The following is a 21,561-nucleotide window of genomic DNA, read 5'->3' as shown; positions in this document are numbered from 1 at the left end:
TCATTCTAATTTAATCACACCATGATGCCTCTTTCCCTGCTATATCTGTCATAGGTTGATAGCTCTTCTTCTAGACACCTTTCTCCTTTGTACCTCAAATCCTTCAATTCATCTCTGATTCTCAGTAAACTACTCTCCTCTTTTACTAAGAAGACTGAAACCATCAAACATGAGCTCCCTTCATCCCTCAACTACTCTATATGTTTTCAGCCATGTTGTATACTTTCCCTCTTGTGTCATAGGATGAGGCTGTCCTGACTCTTATCAAGACTAAACCCTTCCACTTGTGTCTTTGATTGTGGGTACCCCTTTCATCAACTCAATGACCATACTCTGTTAATTATTTCCATTATTTCTAGCATTTTTAATCTCACTCAACAAACATGCTTAGGTTTTGCCCGTCCTAAAAAAAAGCTTCCCTTGTTCTTGCTACTTTCTCAAGTTGTCTTTCTCCCCTTTCATCACTAATGTTCTTAAAAGTTGTCTATTCTTCTTGTTGTTTGCTTCTTCTCTTTCCGCTACACTCCCTCACTCTGTAACACTCTGCAATTTGGTTTCTCTCCATACTCTTCTACTGAAACTAAGCTACAGTCAACAATGACCTCCTTATTGACAATATGCTGATGCCTTTATTGCAGTCCTCTATCCTTTAACTCTCTGTAACATCTGACCCTGGTGATCACCTCCTATTTTTGGATACACTATCCTTTCTTTGCTTATATGACTTTGTTCTCTTCTGATTCTCATCTTCCTTCCCTGACCAGTTGTCAGCTTTCTTTGCTAGTGCCTCTACCTCCTTCTACCTACTAAGTGTGTGTCTCCCAAGGTTCTATCCTTGGCCCTCTTCGCTTCCCTTCTTATCACCTCTGTACAGATAATTATCAATTCTCTATCTCCAGAGTAAACTGATTAATTATAAAATCAGGAGAAACCATAAAAGTCCCAGAGAACATGCAATACCTCTTCCTTTGTGGCTACTTTTGAAACTTTAGATCAACAGTAAGTTAAAGGTACAAGTCTGGTGCCTTACTGTATTAAACCAGATTTAAATGGAACACCTCATTTCTATTTATGATACTACCATCTTCCCAGTCTTCCAGGCTTGAAGCCTCAGAGCCATCCTTTACTTTTCCTTCTCTCAAGCCCTTCACCCAGTCAGCTACCAAGTCCTACTAGTTAGGCCATCTGGACTCACCTTTTACTTCAGTCTTGTCTAACTTTTCCTGACCCCATTTGGGGTTTTCTTGGCAAAGGTACTGGAGTGGTTTACCATTCTCTTTTCCAGTTAATTTGACAAATGAGGAAACTGAGACAAAAAGGGTTCAGTGACTTGCCCAGGATCACTCAGCTAGTGTATGAGGCCATATTTGAACCCAGGTCCTCCTGACTCCAGGGGCAGCATTCCATCCACTGCACCACCTAACTGCCCCATATTGAACATATTATGCACTTAATAAATGTTCGTTGAATTAATGTCCAAGAGACTCGTTCCAATAGGAATTTACACTATGATGTGGGTAAATAATGACACGGACAGATTAGTCTGAAATATTAAGAAGAATACGTATGATGATCATTGTCATATTTCCTTGAATTTATTTACTGCTTCTCTTCTAGCCAGGATAAAACATTACATCTGTACCATAGAATTTATCATTAGCTGTAAAAATAACTAACTTCTCGCCTGGAGGAACAAGTTCTAGTACCATTTGTTAACCGCCACTGTGAAATGTGTTCATTAGGACATTTTTTCCACAACTCTGTTATACTCAAGTATGTCTGACGGAAGAAACACATGAGGGAAAAATTAAGAGAGTCCCCAACCAGCACTCTGCATTACCCTGAACATATATAATTCCATACACATATGCAGTAACCATAGAGAATAGTCCTGTCAAAACGAGTTTTCTCCTGCTTGGTTTTCACAGGCAACACAGAGGAAAGAAAAGAAACCTGAGGGGGCAACTCTGATTAGGATCTAGTCTCTCCTGTTTTGGTGTCACTAAAACTTTCCTGTATTTCGCTTTCCAAAGAGATAAAATGCTTTTGAAACTTTAAATCAATAATAAACTAATGGTACAAATCTTGGGTGGGTTTTTTTTTCTCCTCCTTAAACCAGATTGACCTTTGTCAAGGCAAAAACATAGCATTTGACATTTCACTGAAAATAAAGAAACACAATTTAGCAATTTTCAACCAATTGTGGTTAGTTCCAACTTCAAACTTACTCAACTCTTTCCAGACACAAATGACTTGCAGGCATCACATTCTTTAAAAACACATACACACATATGCACACATACACACATGGAGAAAACAAAAGCAAAAAAGTTCCTAAGGTAGGATTTTTTTTGTTTTACTAAATAGGTCTGCAGCTCATATTTAGTTGATATCATTTTTTCCTCCCTGGGAAAAAAATCCATAAACTTAAAAAAAAAAACAAAATAAAAAACCAAAAACAAAAAACCAACCCTTTTCTGCAGCAGGACTACAAGATACAGATGGCATGGGGCACGCAGGACTCTCCTATGTCCCAAATGACTTGCAGATTTCTGAGCTACAGTTGGTTAGAAACCAACAAGTCACATTTTGGCTCAGCTAGGTCAGATTTTTGTACTTAACTCTTGTGCCTGAAAGAATAAATACATTCAGGGGTGGCTAGGTGCATAGTGAATAAAGCATCGACCCTGGAGTCAGGAGGACTTGGGTTCAAATGTGGCCTCAGACACTTAGCACTTACTAGCCATGTGACTAGACCTTGGGGCAAGTCACTTAACCCCAACTGCCCTGCCTTCCCCCTCCAAAAAAAGCAAAAAAAAACCCCCAAAACAAAACCATTCATAATGCCTTGGTTTGATGTTTTTCCTAATGTGCCTCTCATTTTATTCAGGCTACTCATTGAACTTAAACCATTATTTGGATTGAAAAGAGTCAGTTTCTCTATGACAGCAACCAGATCAATCATTGGTCCTGAATTTGGTTCTGGTAAAGATTTTCTTTGCTCAGGTCCAAGCATTAACCTCATATATGCCTGGTTATCTTCTTAGATTTTAAATTGGAAGAGTTCTTAGAATTTTGCATTACATACATTTTGTTTTTGATAACCTTGGTTTACTTAAGAACATGCTTTCCCTCTTACACCTTGTGGTTGTTTCTTATGTCCTTTCATTTTTCCTCCCACGTCTCATTCTTGCACTGTCTGACAATAGTGCCAGATACTATAAGGCAGATTAGATAGTAGGGGTAATGATTTCCTGCATGCCCCTTGTATTCCATCCATTAGGTATTTACTTGGATTCATGCCAACCCTGGAATGAACCTAGGTAATTCTATTCTAGAAGGGCCCCGGAAATTTAATCCTGCCATGTCCTCTGTCCTCAATGGAGGTCTTTTTTCCTTTTTTTAACAGAATGAGCCAGCTCTGAAGTCACCCTGAAAGTTTCAGTCATTTTGGAGTAGGCCTAGGAGAGAGGTCCAAGAATTCTTGGTCATATAGGATTGTTTTAAAGCAGATCTAAAACGCTGGAGTAAACTTGATCTCAAGGCTGACTGTGAACGTGACAGAGGCAGTCTTACCTATACTGCAACAGACCCAGTGTCTGAGAGTGAGGATTAATCTTTAAATAAGCATACATCAAGGACTGAAAACTTGAAGAGAATAATATGAGGGGAACAGCTAATGTTTCTGCTAATAACTAATAGAATCATATTTCAGAGATGGAAGGTCCCTTAGAGATCTGACAGATAAGAAAACCGAGGCACAGACAGGCCCAAATAAGCATAGGTAGCCAAACTTCAGAGCCAGAATATGACTCCAACTTCTCTGACTCCAAATCCAGGGCTCTTGCCCTCACCCCGTCTCTGGCAGCATCTGGCTGAACTTCACTGACATTATTCACTCCTGTTTTCTCACCTTTCCACCTTTCCACAGGCCTCTGAATCCCATATTTTTCTCGGATCATGCCTGGGGCTGCTGAGACCGTGGTGAGAGCCCTTGCTGCCCATGCCAAAAGGGGCACAGAGGGGTAAAAATAACTGCTACTGCTCCCTGCTGTCCATGTGTCTGTGAATCCATTCACTGCTTTGGCCAGGAAGCCCGCTTATGAGGGAGGAAGATATATTTTTCAGTTGTCTTTGCCAACATAAAGATGCAGAGTTATGCCATCCAAGGGTGAGAAGGCTGGGGCCAAAGGAGAAATATGATGGGGAGGAGGGATGGAGAGGCTCAAGAAACACACACCCAGGAGGAGAACGGCTTGAGGAGTCTATAATAACAACGATGAACATTTTCTTTTCTTTAACCAGAGACTATGGCTGTCTCTTCTCAGCTCCAGCTCTAGGACAGCTGCCAACTCCCTCCTGTGGAAGGGTGGACACAGCAGGACAGTCGCTCCAGTGCTTCAGATCAGAGCTAGCAGCTATGCTGGTAACACGGAGGCAAAAGATGATCAGGGGAGATTGTCAAAGAGCCCCTCTGGGGTGCAGCTATGGGGCTCCTGTTGACGTTCACAGCAGGGATCTGTGTTCCTTCCCCTGCTCCTATAGCTCTTAAAATCTAAGCAATTGACTCTTGGCAGGCTGCGAGGGTCTGTGAATATCTGACTGTGCACAGCTCCTCAAGCTGTCCACTCCTAGAAATTCTGTCTGATATTCTTAAGTAGTGTAAGCCTGGGAGATCCTTATTATTTCCGCACAACCTTTTAGGATTAGATAATTTACCTGTTCTTCTTAAAACTGCAGATGCCCTTGCTCTCAGAAAGCAGTCTGGTGCTATTTCGTTCACTGTGTGCCTCAGAACTGACCATAATAAGAATAATAGCTAGAATTTATATAACACTTGAAGCTTTGGAGCCTCACAATAGCCCTGTGAGGTAGCTGACTATGTTACAGATGAGGAGACTGAGGCAGACAGTGAGTTGCCGAAGGCCATGCAGCCAGTGTCTAAGGCTGGAATTGAATTCGAGTCTTCTGGACTCCAAATCCCATGCCACCTGGATTCTGAGAATAGTTCCATGCTAGCACTCTATGAACAGCTAAAATAAGAGAAGAAGCCAGTTTGAACCACATCACATTTTGCCAAAGGAGAAGGCATCAGTGAAATATCAAATTACCATAAAAAATCACTAGGGTTATTAATAAATAAGGGTGGAGGAGGAAGTAAGAGGAAAGATAAAGTAGATGTATTAAGAAAAAGAATAATGGGCTGAGATAGAAAACAGATGGTTGAGAAAAAAGACAAAAAAGAAATTTTACATGATGATATAGGAGCCAAGGTAAGAGAGGAAATTAGAGCCCCTTTTGATGTAAGATTGATAAAGTAAGCAGCAGTCAGGTAAAGTAAAAATTAGAGCCCCCTTTGATGTAAGATTGATAAAGTAAGCAACATGCAGAGGCTCCTTGTGCAAGCTGGGTACTGAGCATCTCTCCAGAACATACGTAGACCAGCATGGTCATGCACTGCATGTGGTCTATGTGTTTGGTTACTATATACCACCCTGCTAGGTAATGCTGTGTTTAACCATTATATAAGACCTATGTGTTTGGTCTGGAGTATGAGAGGTTGCTATAGATGGGCTCTTGTTTCATGTATTCTGTATTCTGTATCTTTGCATGGTCATGTTTGCCGATGCTATTCTAAAATCCATGATAGGTTACTTGCATATTTATTGAGTTTTGAGGATCATCATTTATGTCTGTAGAATATATAATTTATGATATTGTAAAACTGCACCTATGCAGCAGGTGTGATTCCTGATTCTTTACTGAGGAGAGAGATCTGGGAGTAATTTTGTTGCTGGCAAAAGTGCATAACAAAAGTCATAATGTAGAAGGAAGGTCACCAGCCTCACCTGGCACCTTTCAATCTTGCAATCAATCAATTGATCTGTAGGGTAACCTGGTACATGATTATGTTGAAAGGAGTCCCTTTACTACATTCCCAGTCAGGGCCTTTTTCAGTCTTACTATGATGACTTCCCAGGATCTTTTAGTGGGGACCCAAAGTAGTAACCTAGGAATATTATACGAGTTAAAATTAATTTGGTGCTATAATTCACATAAAAATTTAGGTGGAAGTATATCCAAGAAACAATAGAAGATAATAAGTTCCAAAGACAGACTTAAAATGCCTAGGGACTTCTCCAGCTAGCTGACTGGGGAGGTTGTTTCACAAAAAAGCTAATGGTGGCTATTGGGTCAAGAACTGGTGACTCTTTCCCCTGAAGCCAAAGACCATCAGATGGTAGTAGGGAGAGAGCAGCACCACTGAGAGAAAATAACCACAGAGGATGCAAACTCAATAGAGAAAACAGATTGCCCAGTGACACTCCCAGAGGATATCACCAGTTCTATAACTTCAAAGATATGAGCTGCCTTGGGCACATGTGTTTCCCAGCAAGAAGTGTTCCTTAACTTTGTGTAAAATCATGTATATTTAGTGATCATGTATGTTCCTTGTGTGTTCCCTTCCCTGAGACTTGTGAGATAGTCTATCCCTGTGTATATGGGGGAAATCTTTCTTTCTATTTATCTTGCTATGGTAGTTAACTCAACTTCTTTTGCTTTGAACTGATGTGTCTGCTGGTTGGCAAAAGAAACACATTAGAGGTAGCTCATGAACAAATGTTTTGCTAGGAAGATAACTCACATTCCAAACCTGTTTAGAACCTAGAGTAGGCATTTGGTAACTCTGTGTATGTGTATGTGTGTGTCTTGTGTGTGTTGTGTGTTTGTGTTGGGGATGGAGGAAGTCAAGATCCTATACTTACATGACTGTATGGATAGTGTATTGGTCTAGTAGAAAGATAATTGACTAGGAACTTGGAAGAACTGCTGTATATCTGGTCCTAGCTCTGCCCCTAATTTGTTGTCTCAGTCAACATAGTACAATGGAAAGAGTCCTGAACATGGAATCAGGGGACTGAAGTTCAGATTTGGACTGTCATTCATTTACTACTTATGTGACCTTGATCAAATCATTTAAGTTCTCAAATCACTTAGGTTTCCTCCTCTATAAAATCAGGGATTTAACCTTTTTTCCCAGAGGGACAAAGTGCTAGAACAAAGTGGGTACCCACGAGTTGAGAAACAGCTAAGAAGATTATGGTATATAAGTAGAATGGAATATTATTACTTTATCATAAAAAACCAAATATTTTAAATAATGAGAAATTCAAAGACGCATGGGTAAAACAGTACTTAATTATAATGATCTTTCTAATCCATAGGCAGCTAAGTAGCAGAGTGGATAGATCGTCAGGCCTGAAGCCAGGAAGGCTCGTCTTCCTAAATTCAAACCTGGCCTCACACGCTTCCTAGACATGTGACCCTGGGCAAGTTACTTCACCCTTTTTGCCTCAGTTTCCTCAACTGTAAAATGAGCTGGAGAACGAAATGTCAAACCACTCCAGTATCCTTGCTAAGAAAACCCCAAATGGGGTCACAGAAGAACCAGACACCACTTAAATACCTGAACAACAACAACATTCTGATCCATCCTCCATATGGTTGCCAGTCATTTTCCTGAAACATTCATCTGACTTTGTCACTCCCTTCCTCAGTAAATTCCAGGAGTTCTTTGTCCAGAATCAAATTCATATTCCTCTGTTTAGTCTTTCACAACCTGGGTCCAACCTACTTTTCCAGCCTTTCACACCCAGCATAATCAGGCAAAAGCCTTCTTGTTCTCCACACATGACATGCCGCATCTCATCTCACTGTCTGTGCTCAGGCTGTAACCTATGCCTGGAATGCACCCCTTTTCTCCTCTGTCTCTTAGGATTCTTAGTTTCCTTGAAGGCATAGCATGAATGCCACCTTCAAAGGAAGACTTTTCAGATGCACCCAGTTGCTAGTGTCTTCTCCCAATTATATTGTATCTACGTTATATATTTTTATACATACAGACATATATGCATAAATAAATATATTTCTTCTGATAGAATGTAAACTTTTTAAGAGCAAAGACTGCTTTATTTCTGTCTTTATATCCTCAGTGCCTAGCACAGTGTTAGACTTAATAAATGTTTCTTGACTGACCAATTTTGGGTCCAGAGAAGAGATTAAGAAATGGAACTCCCTCCTTTCAAAGGAGAAATGTAGGACTAGATATAGGGAATACTGCACAAGCTGTTAGATGCTCTCAATCTGTCAATTGTTTTTTTTTTACTTTATTATTTCTTTGTCATAGGGGAAAACTGACTGGGAATGGGAGGGGTATGTGTGGGAATGACTGATATAAAAAAACAGAGCGTAAATTGCTTTTTTTTTTTTAACTAGAGAGAATAAGACATCATATAACCTGTAAAAACAGGACTGGATTACATGATTATTCAGTAGAATATAATAATGATGATGATAACCAGCATTTATATAGTAATTAAAAGTTTGTAAAACAAATGATAAATATTATCTCATTTGATCTTCACAATAACCATGGAAAGTTGATGCTATTCTGATGCCCATTTTATAGATGAGAAAACAGAGGCACATAGAGGTTAAGTGACTTTCCTAAGCTCACAAAGCTAGTACCCGCCTGAGGTAGGATGCAAACTCTGGTCTTCAGTTCTCCATCTCTAGCACTCTACCCACTATGCCACCCAGCTGCCATATAAGGTCCTGGAAGGCAGGGGTAATTTTTCATACCCTCTCCCCGACCAAGGCTAGCATTATGCCTTATTTATATACTAGCTACTTAATCAACGCTTACTGAATTGAATCTCTTCTAACTTTGACATCCTGTTTTATAGTCTATCATTTTATACATGAGGGAACTTAGTCAGATCCAGAGAATTAAGCCTAAAGTCGCAGAGCTAATTAGCAGCAAAGCCAGGACTCAACTGTGGGGCTCAACTACCAGTGTAATATTTCCTGTAGGACACCTTGCTACCTCCTTAAGAATGCATAAGAACAAATAATTTTTAACAATATTTCCATTCAACTTATGTAACTGAGTCATATAATGATATTTTGGTTCTTTGGGTATCATACTAGGGTTAAAATACTTTTGAGGCTAGTCACCTTTGGTTGACATGTTCTCTAGGAACATCCTCATCCAGCAGAATTTCTTGCACACAGTTGGCACTTAATAAGTGCTGAATTGAATTGAACTGAAAAATAAATGGTAGTAGAATAAGTATATGGAAGAAGAGAGGAGATCTTGGTCACTCTACTGTTCCAGTCCTCATTTTCTGCATCTGTAAAATGAGGAGACTGCACCTGATGACCTCTAATGTCCTTTCCAGTTCTAACAATTTATGAATCTTTAAAAATCTGGATGAATGATAAAACCTTCTAGCAGATCCAGAATAAGAAAGAGAATAATTGAAGCTGTAATAGAGGGAAATTCTAGTGAAATCTACAGTATTTTATAGGAGAGAAGTCTATGGAAAGAAGAGGTTGAGATGTCAGTGGCTTAAAGATCTGAATGTTTTTCAGGGGAGCTGAGAGCTAGAGAATGAGAACTAAGAAGTTGATGGAAAATATGGGTGATAAAAGGATAGGGGCATTAGTCTTGGCTCTGCTACTAATTTGTTGTGTGACTTTGGGTAAGTTGTTTCCATTCTCTAGGTCTTTCCTAAATCTATAAAATGAAGGGCTTTGACTGGATAGTCCTCCAGTTCTAACAGCCCATGACTAAACAAAGTGGGTAGAGTGACAATGGCAGCCCAGGGAAATTAGAAGAATCTGAGGATCAGAGAAGGACAATGGCTATAAAAAGGAATTAATGGCTTTTTTTGGGAGGTGCTTAATATTACACATCTGCTCACTCTCTGACTCTCTGGGCCGGAGAGGTTGAGTGGAGTAGGGAGGGATGAAGTAGCAGTAGCTCAAGATGTTGTCAAGGCAGTAATTACTAGTTTCAAGTGGGTGTAACTTGACTGAAGCAGTGACTAAAGAACTTACATTGGCATATCCAGTTCAGATCTTTCCCTAAATTTGGTTTTGTTATGCCAGACTTTGAAAAACTTATTTTCATTTCACATTTATTTTCACCATTTACAATGGTCATCTGGTACGACATAGATGAGAGGGTATTACAGTACTCAAATGACCATGAAGCATTTTGTAAATATTAAAAACTCTTGAAATGTGTTTTTGTTTTGGTAGAGATGACCCCTCTTTTTTGATGACCATTTCTTCTAATGAAACGTTTGATTTGTGCTGCTTAATGGCATTTATAAAAGCAAATACCATGTAATCTGTCTAAAGAATAAAGCAGTAGGACGGAAGAAGGGAGAGAATCTGGAACATATGGAAATCAAAGTTTTAAAAACAAATATTAAAAAAATTGTTGTTACATGCAACTGGGAAATAAGATATACAGGCAATGCGGTATAGAAATCCATCTTGCCCTACAAGAAAGTAAGAGAGAAAGGGGTGGCCAGGTAGCACAGCGAGTAAGAGCACTGGCTCCAGTGTTGGGATGACCTGGGGATCGAATCCAGGCTCAGACACTTAGCATCCACCCAGAAACACCTGGCCATGTAACCTAGAGCAAGTTACTTAACCCCAGTTGCTTAGAGGAGGCCAGGTGGCTCAGCGAGTAAGAGTACAGGCTCCAGTGTCGGGATGACATGGATCAAATCCGGGCTCAGATACTCAGCACCACACCCAGAATTAACTGGCCGTGTAACTTTGAGCAAGTTGCTTTAAAAAAAAAAGAGAGAAGGAGGTAATGGAGGGATAGTGGGAGATAGAAGAGAGGGCAGACTGAGGGAGCATTCAGTATGCTTGCCATCCTGGGGTGGGAGTAGGGGAGAGATGGGGAGATGGGGAGAAAATTTGAAACTCAAAATCTTGTGGAAATGAATGTTGAAAACTAAAAATAAATAAATAAATTCTAAAAAAAAAATAAAGCAGTAAATCCTACTGTACTCAGAGAAACCTACAAGTTACTAAACTGTAGCTTCCATCATCTCTATTTAAATAACAACACACTGAAGTTGGCAGCTTTACAAGTTCATCTTATTAAAAGTAAAGCCACCTCGGGTGATAAGCATAGGGAGCAAAGAAGACTTAAAAAAACAAATTCAGGAACTTGTTAAACACATGAAAAGTCTCCAACACCATGTATATCCTATTTGTTTATAGGTCTCCTCTTCCTCCCCCGATACACAATCCAATGCCTAGCACAGTGTAGTGGCAGATGCTTAAAAGATGCTTTTTGAAATTTGCTGATATAATGGCAAGAGCACCGACTGCTTTTGGAATAAGATGATTTGGGTTAAAGACCCAGTTCACTAGCTGTGTTATCTTGCAAAGAAAGTCACTTTTCTGAATCCCTAAGTCCACTTTCCTTTTATAAAATGGGTATATTATTATTTACTTCAATTATTTAATAGGGTTGATGTGAGGAAAGACACTCTGTAATAAACCTCAACACACAAGTTTTTATTATTTTTATGATTATTGTATTTTATTTTTATCATATATTTCTATTTATATATATTTATTATTTTATTACTTATTATAGTTACTATTACTTATCACTTATAGTTCCAGCTATGTTTCTCACTTTCTGGATTTTGCACCATGATTCAATTGCCTTCTCATTCTGGAACTTCCCTCAACATTTGGGGTTTCCTCACTCTGGAACATTCCATTGACATTCTGGCCCCCTTCTCCCACTGGTGAGTTCTTTCCAGGGCTTCCATTTTGTGGAACTGTCCAGAGTAACCATGTTTCTTTTCCTTCCTGGCTGTGTTTCTGACTCTAGACTTTGCCTACATGGCCTCCCCACAACCAAGAACCTCCTCCCCTTTACCTACACCTCTTGCTTTTCAGCTGCCTTTTATGTGTTGTCTTTCCCTATTAGAATATAAGCATCTAGAAAGCAGGAGCTGTTTTTCTTTTCTCTTCTTTTGCTTTCTGTTCTTATATTTGTATCCTTAGCACTAATCACAATTCTTGGTACATGTTAACTTAGTCAGTGATTATTGCCTTGCCTGCCTGGAACCCTAATCTGCATTTAGCAAGAGAAGAAAAGGAGATGGGAGTTAGGTTTATACCAACAATCATGGATTCACTGTTCCCAAGAGATTTTTGACATTTTTAACATTATCATTCCCTCTTCCCACCTGGGAGACATTCAAAGTGATGATATTTGGGAAAAGGAGGAGTGAGATTTCTGGTTGGGGCGAAGGGACACCAATAACTGATGACAGAGAAGGCAGAGCTATTTATGTCTTATTTTAATTTTGGTTTCCTCTGTCAGGAAGAATGATCTTTGGAATGGAAAGGACAGAGAAACTATGATTGATTGAAAGTTGCTATTCAAGATTAATATTAATAATAGCAGGAGAGTACCTAGCTGTCTTTGATGATTTCAAGTCACCTGGCAGAGATGAACCACATCGATGAATACTAGAAAAATGGGACTGCGAAGTCACTGACAGTAATTTTTGAAAGACTGTGGAGACTGGGAAAGGTACCAATGATTTAGAAAAAGGGAATTTTTCAACAAAGGGAAGAGACCGGAGGAAGGAAAACTTCAAGTCAGACTGACTGATTACTTGCCATATTCTAGACTATGTTGTAGTGGGAGTCTAGCCTAGGGTCAGACCAGATAGTAGAGAGCTGCTTCTGAGAGACTGGAGGACCAGGGCACACATGGACATTCCAAATTGGCCTACCACATAGTTGGAAGAGCCTTTTCCCACTGGTTATGTAGCTGGAACTATCTATGTCTACAAAAACCTGAGTTGGCATTAGGTATAACTTTTGTTATATTTGTGTCTGTGGGAATGAGATGACCCCCTTGTGGCTGGTGTAAACTTGGCCTCTGAAGATGCCAACAATTTCAGCTGCATAGCCAATAGAGAAAGGCTCTTCCCAACCACATAGTAGGACAGTGTAGAATGCCCATGCATGTTCCAGTCCTCCAGTTTCCTAGAAACAGCTATCTAGCATCTTCTTTGCAAATGACACTCTCTTAGGTGATCTAAAAATGTGCTAGGTTCACATTACAATATTATTAAAAGGATGGTTAGTAAATATTTAGAAAAGGAAACAGTGATCATCAAGAGCCAGTATCACTTCATCTAGAATAAGTCATGCTAGACTAACCTTATTTCCTTTATTGTCATGGTTATTAATCTGGCAGTTCTGGGGAGTTCTATAGCTATACCTTATTTAGATTTTAGCAAATCATTTGACAAAGTCTCTCATTTTGTCCTTACAGAATAGATGAAGAGAAGTGGGCTAGATAATAGGATGCACATACTTTAGAAATTGGTTAAATGGCTGAAGCAAAAGAGCTGTCACTAAAGTTCAAAGAAGGTCTCCAGTGCAATCCTCCAAGACCTGTGCTTGGCACCTATTTTAATAGTTTATTCAATAACTTGGTTAAAGACATAAGTGGTATACTTATTAAATTTGACCTTGATAGGTTAGAATATTAGTAGAAATCAAATAAAATGAAGCTTGATTGGGATCAATGTAATTTCTACACTTTAGTTAAACAAAATGATTCACAAGTACAAAAGAGGAGAGGCACTTTGTAGGTAGCACTTTGTTTGAAAAAAATACATTAGGGTTTAAGTGGACTTTGGGCTTAATATAAAGTTAATAGTGTGATATAGCTGCCAAAATGAGATCCTAGGCTACATTTTAAAAATTTAATTAAAAAATTAAAAATATATTTTAAAAAAGAGATAAATGTATACTGTCCCAGAATAAGGCAGTGATGGTACCTATCTGAGTTCAGTTTCTGCCTCTGACACATATTGGTTATATAGCTATGGACAAATCATTTAACTTTTAGTAGTCCCAGGCAACTAAGATGATAAGTTTCAGAGCAAGTGCCAAAATCTGCATAGGCAGAAAGTGTTTCCATGCCAGGAGTTCCCTACAACCATGAAATAACAGGTCTAGACCTCTTCCCACAACTTCCTACTCACTACCCCTGGCCAAAAAAAAAAGGTCTATTGTACTCTGCCCTTGCACCACACACAGAATGTTTTCAGTTCTGAGAATCAAATTTTAGCAAAGATATAAATCTGGAAAGAATCCAGGAGGGCAACCTGGATGGTTAAAAGACCTGAGTTCATAGCCTGTGGGGATCAGTTGAAGGAACTGGACATGTTTAGTCTAGAGAAGAGAAGACTTGGGGAGGAGGAAGGGAAGACTGAAGACGAGTTGTCATAAGGCTTTTTGTTTTTGTTGTTGTTGTTGTTGTTTTTAGCAATAGGGGTTAAGTAACTTGCTCAAGGTTACACGGCCAGTTATTTCTGGGTGTGGTGCTGAGTATCTGAGCCCGGATTTGATCCAGGTCATCCCGACACTGGAGCCGGTGCTCTTACTTGCTGAGCCACCTGGCCACCCCTAAGCAATTGGGGTTAAGTAACTTGCTCAAGGTTACACGGCCAGGTATTTCTGGGTGGGTGCTAAGTATCTGAGCCCGGATTTGATCCCCAGGTCATCCGGACAACTAGGGCCGGTGCTCTTACTCGCTGTGCTACCTGGCCACCCCTGTCATAAGGTTTTTAAAGGAAGATTGTTGGGACTCCCAAAAGTTGGGAGAAACAATTTTCTTTATTGTTTCCTCAAAATAGTGAGGAAAAGAAGAAAAGGTAAAGGGAGAAAATGAAAGCAAATATAGTATTATTCTGAAGGAGGTTTTGATTTTTGTATAATTTGTGTTAATGCTTTAACATTCTATTAACAGGAAAAAGGATGCAAAGCTTGACTAGAAGCGTGAATCATTGAATACAACAGTAACAAAGGAGAGATTTCTATAATCTCTCAAATATATCTCACAAAACTCTCCTAGTTATTATTAATTTTAGAATATTTAGAGAGTGTTTGTTTCTTAAAGATCCTTGGGAAACGCATAACATTAGAAAATATGTTATTAAAGTGAACATCACAAAAATTACTAATAGAAGCAGGAAAAGGAAATAAAAAAGGTCTGAAATGGGAAAAAAATAACCCCAACAACTCTAAGTTAAAGAACCAGGGAAAGTAATTTTTGAGGTATGAGATATCCTTTACAGTTATAATTTAGGGCCCCAAATTCTGGGTCTACATGGATAGGTGTAATCGGGGGGACTACCCCAAAAGTCATATCTCTCTTTGACTAATTTCATGACCACACAGAGTTATCTCTGGGAAATGTCTGATTATAGCTCATGTTTTCTCTCCATAAAATACAGGATCCTATACATGCCCTAAAAGGAACAAAAGCATATACTTTGTATGGGAAAGGCCTTTATCTACTCCACAAAAAAAAACAGAAAATGTACAAAGGATACACAGTAGCCAATAAACAATTGATACAAATTTTCTCTCTCTCCACTGAGTCCCATCTTTCCTCAGGTTCCTATAGCCTTCTAGGCACAAAGGACTACTATTTTGGACTCCCCTTGGGGCAATCCCCTCAAAGTTCTGGTGAGCCTCATTTTCACTTTTAAGTACCCATGCATTTATCTAGCCTTTTGGAACTACCCTGAGGACTTTACTCCCCTGGAAGAAAAATGTTCTTGGGGCTGCTAGACAACAAACAAAACAAAAAAAACATCAAACCTACATTGTATGAACAACTCATAGTAATACCAGATGGGAAAGTTCAGGTCCTTCAGTCTCCAATTCTGCTGCTTAGACTGTCCTGTGTATCCTCTAGCTTAAGGAAGGCTATGTGTGATGCTCTAGTCTCTCCCAGAGGATGCTGCTACTTAGGAATTCCCTTTCTCTCTGGAAGCCTAAGTCTCAGAACTTTCAATGATGGAGTTTTTAGCAAAATATTCCAAAGGCTTGTGCTGCACAAGAAATGCCCCTTCTTTTACTAGAAGGGTGCATCCCAGAACTCTGCTTTCTAGGAATTCTTCCTATTTTTATCCAGAAAACTAGGGCTTAGGAACGCTTGACAGTACTTCAAAAAGCTAGGCTTAAAAATTCTGATCATTCAAACCATGTGGTTCCCTTCTCCCTAGCTGCTCTCCATTGTCTCTCCAAGGCTGAGGTCTGGAATTCTCCCTTGGAGCCATGTGAGCAAAAAAGAACATATGCAACCCCCATATGACACTGCTCTAAGGCAGAAATTAACAGCCTCTAGGAAGAGGGTGGGGGGGTGGAGAATTCTGCATCTCTCTCCTGTCATCTTCCCAGCCCTAGCCCTAGACTCAAATCCACTCTTAGGCTGCTGTACTCCACTGTACTGTCTCTTCTGAAGAGGGGAACAAAGGCTGGGGCTGTGACTGAAGACTCCCTTTTATAGGCCAGAATAAAAGGGTAGGTCTTCCAACAAGTCTATTCAACAATAGTCCAGACTAACTAGCTCATTTCCAGTTACTGAAACCCATCTTCTATGAGGCACCAAAGGGCATGTACATGCCCTCCATAGGAAGATGCATTCAAAAAACCCAAACAAAGGTTTACTACACTGTAAGTTCACCTAGTTGATCAGGGAACTGCCATGATCAATCTTGTATGCACATGAACTTATATGTGTACATATATGTATACACATGACCCTGAGAGGGTCCATGACACTACTATGACATGGACCCTAAAAGGGATCTGCCCTTGGTGACATACTCAAATAGACTGGGGGTAACTAATCTGTATTTAAGGATCCTTGTAGATCATGGATTGATAGTTTTAAAATGTAATATTATCTATATCTTATTGTATTTTATTTATTTTGTTAACATTTTACATTTTAATTACATTTTAATCTGGTTCAGATCACATTCAAGAGTATCATGAGTAGCATGTGACTTGTGGACCATGTATTTGACTTCTCTGATGTATACCAGTACTACCCACTTTTCACTGACACCCTGGATCTCTAGAATAAGAGAACTCATCCAAAAGCATATTATTTTTGATGGAAGAGCTATGTGCAGATAAAGAAAAGAAAAATCCTTATAACAAATATGCATCCTCAAACAAGACAAACTCCAACACTGGTCATATCTAAAAATGAGTATCTCACTTTCCACATGTAGCCCATCACCTCTCTGTCAGGAAGTGGGTAGCATCTTTCATCATTAGTATTCTGGAATCATGGTCGATCACTTTGTTGATAAGAGTTATCAAGTCTTTCACAGTTGTTTGTTTTTTCAGTGCTGTTGTTCGTGTATAAATTGCTCTCCTGGTTCTGCTCACTTAGCTCTGCATCAGTTCATACAAGTCTTCCCAGATTTCTCTTAAACTTTTGCTTTGTCCTTTCTTATAGCACAATAATATTCCATGATGTTAATATGCCACAATTTATTCAGCCATTCCCCAATTGATAGGCATCTTCTTAGTTTCAGTTCTTTGCCATCACAAAAGATATGTTCTAAACAGTTTTTTTTTAATGTGGTTACTATTTTCTCCTTGTTTTTATCTCGTTGGGAGTATATGCCTGGTAGTGGTATTTTGTGGTCAATAGATTTTCACAGTTTAACAATATTTTGGGCATAGTTACAGATCAATTTCCAAAATTCTTGGACCAATTTACACCTTTACCAATTAATTTGCCCCTGACTATTTAGCTGCAGTGAATTTGAGAGCTATAAGAATTGCATAAGAGGTGAAGCTTATAACCCTGGTTACTTAAGGTTAAACAGTAACACGTAATTATAAGCTTGAAAAGGGAGGCAGGACTGAAGATGGGTATGGTTGAAAAACTACTGCAGCAAGTTTGTCAACCAAATAAGAGGTGGTACAGACACCAAACAAAAGAGATGCAAGGAAGAAAAAGGGAAGAGAGAGAAGGGAAAAGGAACTTTTTAGCCATTCTTTTTTCTCATTATAGGTTCTCATTTCCTGAGGTCAGGGAATATTATAAACAACTGTTCCCAGGGTTAAAATATCACTAACTAATCCAAGATCTCTTTTTTCTTCTTTGCAATCTCATCACGAAAGTTGGCAAGTCTAACCCCAGTTAGTGCTGACTTTATGATGTGGCTTTGTGTGTGTTCACCAATAACCATCAATCATAAGGGTAAAAAAATCAACCAGTGAATTCTAGTATTTTGTTTCTTAGAAATTTCATCTGCCATGTGAATCTGGATAACACTTTAAAAATATGGTTCATTCCCTCATCAATTAACTCACATAAAAATAGTCACATATGTTAAATGTACCACCAAATACCAGAGCACAAATGAGTGATGGTATATAAAATCCTTCACTCTGTTTCCTGACTTTAGACTTAATGTTAGGGTCGGCTCTGGGCCCTTCTGAAGGGAAGATCTGGGCTGATCCTATTGCTGTTTCTTGGGGTGTTGAGTATTGTGCTATTTTAGATTTTCAGGAATATCTCATTCTTTTTTTTTTCATTCATTTTTTTTTTCTTTTTGGAGGGGGGAATGCAGGGAAATTGAGGCTAAGTGACTTGCCCAAGGTCAAACAGCTAGTAAGCGTTAATTGTCTGAGGTCAAATTTGAACTCAGGTCCTCCTGGCTCCAGGGCTGGTACTCTGTTCACTGTGCTACCTAGCCACCCCTCTCAGGGATATCTCAAGTGGGAGGCTTGCAAGCTTTCAGTGTTACAAGTGAGCAACAGAAGACTACTTCTGGACTCAGCCACTACCAGTCAGCCTGGAAACTCTGTTGGTTCAGAGGGGAAGAGCTGTCCATTTCCCTTTTCTCTGGGATTCCTGCTTGGGTTATTCTTTTGCAGAAAGTTGGGCTAGAAGATATAATTGTTGCTCGTTGCTCCTGGGGTGCATGCAGCCCACACTACTGATGCTTCCTTCAGAGCCTGCTCCTCTCTCAGTACTAGCCCAGATCAGCACCCCTGGGTGCAGGTACCCTTCTCCACTGGCCTTGGATCTGTGGCCAAAAACCAGGTAGTTGATGACAAAGCTGCCATTAGTCCCTGGTTCATGTCACAGTGGCCCAGTGTGAATCTGGGACCTCCTTATGGCCTGGTGCACAGCCTCTTCCAGGAGTTTGCTTCTGGATAGACCCCATGTCCAGCTTCTGAAGAGCACTCTATCTGTCTTCTTATGCCAACCTGATCTCCGAAAACAACTCACTATGACTTTTTCTTAGATTTCTCCATCAGGATTCAGTCTGGTACCTCTTCTAGACCTGTTTGGATGAGTTATTTTGGGTGGTGGTGAGCTTGCTATACTTCTTCCTACTCCTCTTCCATCTTGGAATCTTATAGCCTGGTATATAAAATTCTAAATAGTCTGGATCCCAGAAACGGACTAATTCTCTAACCACTGTCACAAAGCCTTCTTTGAATAATTCACCTCACAAATAATCTTTGCCCTTTTCTCAATTCCTATAATACACCAGTTATTATCATGTGGACTATTATTATTGTTCACAATTATCATCATTCTTGTTCTTTTGTTATTAGAAATTCAGTTGGTACAGGAGGCTCCTAATCATGATTCTCTTTACCAAAGTGGATTGGCAATGGCTCTTTCACTTGGAGTCTCAAAGAGTTGTCCCAGGGAACTGAGAAGCTAAGGGACTTGTCTGAGGTCACAGAGTCACTATGGGTCAAAGGAAGTTTTTGAAGTCCGATCTTCCTAACTCTCTGTCCACCACTGCACATTCTCCCTCATTGATTATTTTCACTACCTTGTATTATCCTCTTACTATTTTGTGTTGGTTATATCTCCTTTACAGGGCTAGTCTTATGTATTAGCATAACATACAGATGATGTGACATGGATTATAGGTTGTTCAAATACTTTCCCAATGGACCTCTCCATGGAAAAAAGAATTCATTCCATAAGTACTCCTTAAAGATATTAAAAATCCTATTCAATTGATACTGGATAAACAAATTTTTCATTGAAGAATCCACAATTACCAAATAAGACAATTTGAGGCCATTATTTGATTTTTAGCACTTTGTCTCCATTGAGCTTACTTGATTGACTACAGAAGAGAGCATGTTCCTTAAGAAACGGTACATAGAAGAGATGTTCTGTTGAGAGTTTTGGGAAAAGGAAAGGTTCAGAGCATAGAGTATTACTAAAGAAAGCAGCACAGAGATCTTTAAAGGGGTAGCCAGCTGAGTCACTAAGCAACAGTAAGAAGACTCTGAGCAATAATTATGAGTGAGTGATTGCAACCTGGAAATCTCTGACAGTGAAGAAGGAGCCAAGGAACAAAGAATGAGAGATGTTTTAGATAGACAAATTTATTGCTTCAGTTTTGTCTCAGGTTGGCCCTGCCCCTCAATTAAAATGTTAATTAGATCAGGGTTGGGGCCATGCATTCCACTTCTTTGTACAGATTTAGCAGGGATGGGGAAACTGTAGCCTCAAGGCCACATGTGGCCCTCTATGTCCTTAAGGGCAGCCCTTTGACTTAATCCAAACTTCACAGAACAAATCCCCTTCATAAAAGGATTTGTTCTGTAAAACTTGGACTCATTCAAAAGGTTGCACCCAGGGACCTAGAAGGCTACATGTGGCCTTAAGGCCACAGGCTCCCCACCCCTGGATTAAGGTGTTAGGGATATACATACTTAAAAAATTTTTCAGAGAAGAAAAATACTTGTTATATGAGCTGGCACCTGTGGAATATTTCTTTTAACTGTTACAAGATTATCTGTTACACTACTTTTAAAAAATAGCACATCTTTCTTTGACAAATCCACCATTTGCCTTAATTCAGCAGAGACCCAGTGCATCAAATATTCCATATATAGGCAGGCCTCCAGTGCAAACAAACACAACAGTGAAAGAAACCTTCACAGCCTGATATACTTTGTAGAGTTGGTACAACAATGTGGGGAGAAGGGAGGAGGAGACGAAAACTTCAGTGTTTTCCGTGATGATAATGTTTCCCAACCAGCCTAATTCTACCCCCCCCCCAAGTGACTTAAAAGCCTTGTGAAAAAAAAATCTAAAATGATTAAGTGATGCCAAGTTATTATAAAATAGACCTTCATGAGCTGCTCACCATGCCATGAAACATTTCTGAAGATGAGTACTAAAATTAATTTCAAATTACAAACCAAACTGCCCCCTATTACATCAAATTTTCACTACTCTATGGTTTTTGCCCCATCTTCCCTGGCCATTTGATTCTAAGAACACAATTCTCTCCCACACATACTAAAGCTTAAATGTCCTTTTCTTAAAGCCTATGAGTACAGTCTGAATAGTCTAAGTAGGCCAATCAACAGAAGAGTGAGGAGGCAAGTGTTAGTCATTGTTTTTCACAGTCAAACATAGTAGGAAGCCAAGGCTTTTCACATGGGAACACAGAGATGTTTCAGGGGCCTAGATTCTATACAAACAAAATTAAAGATGTGAAATAGAGAAGGCTGAGCTAATAAAAAAATCCAAGTAAAATATCTTCCCCCCTTTCCCTGCTTTAGTTTAGATACATTTACTGTGCAATAAATAAATAAATCTAATCTGCATCCATAAAGGCTGAAATGGGATGTGAAGCAATTGAAACCACTCATACTTCATTGGTTTCCCTGAATCTCACTCTACAAGAAACTTGAATCATTTTTTCCCCTGAACTTGGCTTAGTTCTGGGGTAATTCTATGCCACAGTCCCAACATCTCCTGACTTTTCTATGCTTATCCCAGGACTTACTGGGAAAATCTCCTTCCTTTCCCCCTCATGAATAGTTCATATGCTAGTCTCC

The 21,561-nt window shown here is 39.4% G+C and overlaps 1 protein-coding gene across 1 annotated transcript in view; it reads right to left on the bottom strand.

The window, feature by feature from the left end:
• ADGRV1 (adhesion G protein-coupled receptor V1) overlaps positions 1–21,561 on the bottom strand; it is a 718,949-nt gene that overhangs the window by 85,773 nt on the left and 611,615 nt on the right. The gene's annotated exons all lie outside the window — the stretch shown is intronic.

Source organism: Petaurus breviceps, unplaced genomic scaffold (assembly GCF_028583685.1).
Source record: "Petaurus breviceps papuanus isolate PSGF00001 unplaced genomic scaffold, PetGlider_PUasm1.0 175, whole genome shotgun sequence".
In the NCBI taxonomy this organism is placed as follows: domain Eukaryota; kingdom Metazoa; phylum Chordata; class Mammalia; order Diprotodontia; family Petauridae; genus Petaurus; species Petaurus breviceps.
Note: the sequence above shows the minus strand (reverse complement) of the source record. Positions and strands in the feature narration are given on the sequence as shown.